The following is a 4655-nucleotide window of genomic DNA, read 5'->3' as shown; positions in this document are numbered from 1 at the left end:
CTTGAAAAAGGAGAATGACCCAGTGTATCTTGGAGTACAACTTGACTGCAAGCTCAACCTGAAACAACACACCAACAACCTTAGGAAGAAGGCTATGAAGAGACTTAATCTCATCAAACGACTTGCCAGTACCAACTGGGGATCAGACAAGAACACCTTGAGAGGCCTCTATTTGGGATATACCAGAGCTGTTTTTGATTATAATCTTGTTCTACAAAACATTTGCAATAAAACTTCAAAGAACTCAATGGACACCATCCAAAACCAAGCTCTTCGTCTTATCTCTGTCGGAATGAGATCCTCACCGACTGCTGCCTGTGAAATCCACACAAATATTGAGTCATTAGAAACTCGAAGAAAACGGGCAGCTTTAGAAATATATGAAAGATCTAAAAGGCTAGAAAATAACCACCCTAATAGAGTCCTTGTTGGCAAGTGGAAACCTAATCAAAGACTAAAAAATACAAAATCTGTAATTGACACTGTTCTCAATCTCCAAGAAAAACATCACCTCCCTGAAAGACGAGAACCTCTGGAAAGAGTTCCCTCAACTCTCCCACCACATCTCACCATAGCAAAGCCAGAAATTAGGAAAACACTTTTGGACAAGAGCAATAAAAACACATATCCTGTAGCACTAAAACATTCTGCCCTTGAAACAATTGATTCCTATCCACCAACATGGATCCACTCATACACTGATGGATCTGCCTTTAAGGCAACAATCAACGCTGGATATGGGTCAGTGATCAACTTGCCCAGTGGGGGAAAAAAAGAGTCTTCGACTCCAGCGGGTCCTTCTGCTCCAATTTCATTGCCGAACAACAGGCTATCACCAACACAGCAAACTACACTAACTACTTACCACAGACATCGTTATATTTACAGACAGCCTTTCAACACTACAGACACTTGAGAGTGGGACTGATGTGAACAAAGATATATTGCATTTGATTTGGAGTCTACATAACTTGATAAGTAGGCACCACGTCAGAGTAGTCAGTCCTACAATGGATTCCTGCCCACACTGGGATACCGGGAAATGAAAGAGCTGATGCTCTGGCAAAGAAAGGAGCTAGCCTCCCTCAGCCTGAAATTCCTACGAATTACACCACCTGCTGCCAAATGATCAAGTCAAACCTCAAGGAAGAGTGGATGAATGATTGGGCCACAGGTACGACATGAAGGAGGATGTATGGCCACATGAATAAACCACTGGTCAAAGATCCAATCAATGAGTTGAGGAGGGGAGATCAATCCATAATCTTCCAACTTAGAACACAACATGTACCCCTCAACCAACATCTTAACCGAATTGGAGTAAAGCAGTCTGCTGCCTGCCCACTATGTGACTACCCTTCAGAGACAGTGGAACATCATCTGTTTTTCTGTAGAAAACTAACTGATTTAAGAGCATGTTTTCTTCCCAAGCTACCCCACACATCTAATTGACTCTACTCCTCAAGACAACAATTAGAACAAACATGCAACTATTACCGAATGGCATCATGCAGAAGAGTTAACGCTCAGATGCTACTGGATCGCTAACAACAACAACAACAATCTTGAATCGTAGATCGAGCCTCTGCCTCAGATTAAGTAGAAAAAATGAGGTTCACTGTAGAGAGTAAATAAAACCTGACGCCATGATTATTTGCCAACCGGAAGTCTCAAGGAAGTATACAGGGCATTTTCCTTAAAACGAGAGGCTCTTATTATGTCCCGCAGTGACCAGTCAATACTGGCAAAAATCAGGACCGGTCATTTCTCTGGGCTTCGGGCCTACAAAAATAGAATAGACAAAATATCGGACCCAATATGTCCATTGTGCAGCGAGGAGCCCCAAGATTTGGAGCACTGGCTGCAGAGATGCCCCGCCACGGAGGCCCGGCGGTGGCATCTCTTCGGGGAGGATTCAGGGAGGTTGGACTGCCTCACCCGCTACCCAAGGGAGGCGGTGGCCCTGGCGAAGAGCACACTCTTCGGGGCTCAGAACATTTCGAACGGATAGGCTACCACACACACACAACAACAACAACAAGTAGTGCGCTATACGGAGAAGCGGACACACACCACATTAAACGATCTAGGATGGTATCATATTACAAGCCTATGGGGGTTTCCGTGGATTTGTAAAAACTTAAATCTCTACTCAAGTCAGAGTCTATGAACAAGAAGGTATGGCAGTGGGTGCCCTATCCGGAAACGTGCCTTGATGGATTAAGGGCAAGTATCGTGTATACAATACCAACAACGTTATGCTCAATCAGTCTCTCATAAAAAGTGGAAAGAAAACGAACTCTGAAAACCCTCAGAAATTACCTTAACCACTATAGATTTAATGCTATACCTTCTTCATTGGTTTTTGGCCCTGCCAGAAGAAGAAGAAGAAGAAGAAGAAGAAGAAGAAGAAGAAGAAGAAGAAGAAGTAGAAGAAGAAGAAGAAGAAGAATGCTTACAATAATGGTTATGGTAAGGATTATGATAAACCTAATTATGAGCTGTGGAAAAAAACAACCTATACCACCGTATAAAAGCTAATGGAGTTCGTTATCAGTATCAGGTGATCCTCTTTCATTCCAATTTTTAGATTGCAGCAAAACGTTTCGCCACTCTCGTCGGTGTAACAGTGATAACAATAACAATGTTTATCATAATAGTATGGCCCTTTATCAAGGACATGGTTGCTGCATGTGTGATGGGAGTAGTAGGCCTAGAATAAATTGACCGCCGTCTGTGATGTAGTTTTGGGGCTTCCCTATCATCGTACGCGGAAGATGTGAGTTCGATTCCTGTTTGGAAAGGATGTTTGTTGAGTATCCTCACCTATTTGCTGGGAAGTTGTACACTCTTAGTAGTCTTAGTCCGTGTTGGCGTCGAGGCAGCTCTACTCCTTAATAATCTAAATTGTGTCCAAGGGGACGCAAAACACTTAAATTATAAGTCCTAGACTAGAATAACGCGAACAGTATGGGTGGCGGAAATGACCAAGATAATAAGTATAAAGATTTTTTTCCTCTTAGTTTTTCCTGAGAGTTTTACGGCACTTGTAACATAAATAAATGTTATATGCACACATGTAAAAGGTTTGAGATATTATTAAAGAGTGACGTACTTAGTTGAGGACGACAGATGTTTGAAAGGGGAAAAGGAGCAAATCATACCAGAGCACCTTCCAATCATCCACAGGTTGGGTTTTTTCTTTTCTGAGAGCATCCCAGCTGAGAAATTAATGGCGAACCGTGATTGCCGATATCTGTTTGAGTCTCGTTCTTGGGGAGAAGAAGAAAAAGCGTTACTATCACTCCGGTATATGATAAAAATCGTCTCGTTGTAACAAGATATCGTGTACTTGCAGTCATCCCGGCGTCAACTACCTTGGTACTTTAAAGTCTTTGTAGAACACAATTTGTAAACTACTGATGTTTGGGTTTATAACGGTTATTTGTGAGGCAACGTGGTGGAATCAGGCTCTCGTCAAAATAATCAAAGTGAAGAAACTTGCATTTTGTGAATTTTTTTCAAATTTTTGTCTGAACCCTTCCTTGTTTATTAAAGAACTCATTTCTGTATAGATTTTTCTGAAAAACGTTGATTAAAGGCACAAAAAATGTAAAGCTAAGAAAATAACTAATCTTTGGCGGCCATTTTTTCACTAATCTTACCTCTGAAAACAGATGACCCCCACCCCCTTCATTCGCAAATATCTCGACTTCTATTCAAGATAAATAGATATTTGTTTCACCCAAATAAAGACAAATGATCAAGCTTTAAGATGATACCAATAACCCTACATGCCCAAAAATGGACGAGAGCCTGATTCCACCACGCTGCCTCATAATATATATTCATATTGTATTATTATACTCATCGCTGCTGCCTGCAGGAGACATGATATCGAGTTTGATTTCCTGCAAAAACTATTATATTTTAGGGCGGTCAAAAATTCGTGGTGCAAGTTATCCACAAATATCTCTTAAACGGGAGAATCGCTGTCACTCATACTTGCCACAGTAGTTTGTATCAATTTGTCTTAACTTAATCATAACAACCTTTTTTCACAACAATTGAGGCTAAATCAAAAAATCTTTTTTTTTAAATAAGTCTATATAAAATACTCCGTCACGCGGAAAATGGGATTGTTCACGGCACTTCCCGCTTCTTGTACACATTTTGTATGGCCTACGTCAAAGCTCGCCATCAATGACACTTTTTAGTGGCAAAACTTGTTGCAAAGAATGTTTCTTTATAGTGAGCTCATTTTAGCACAAAGGTTCTCAAAACATTTGTTCAATAAGCATTAAGTTACGATTAGAAAACAACGACGGCCTTGCTTTAGAAAGCAATATCGCCGGGCTGTAAACTTTTAAAAAGTTGTAGAAACAATAGACTGGTATTTTTCATAAGTATTTATTTAGGAATTTTCTTAGAATACAGGGTACAGGTGTTTGAAAAATTAATATTCATCAGTTATGACAAATTGCTTTAAGCCATTCTGCAAACGTTGGAGAATCTATGTTCAATAATAGTTAAGGAGATTGGAAATACGTTACGCCCCTAATCTTTAACCACACTATAGCAATGGATATATCATTAGACTTTTCTTACACACACACACACACACACACACACACACACACACACACACACACACA

The sequence above is a fragment of the Aplysia californica genome, unplaced genomic scaffold (assembly GCF_000002075.1).
Source record: "Aplysia californica isolate F4 #8 unplaced genomic scaffold, AplCal3.0 scaffold00493, whole genome shotgun sequence".
In the NCBI taxonomy this organism is placed as follows: Eukaryota; Metazoa; Mollusca; class Gastropoda; order Aplysiida; family Aplysiidae; genus Aplysia; species Aplysia californica.
The sequence above is the reverse complement of the archived record's forward strand: the minus strand, read 5'-3'. Positions refer to the sequence as shown.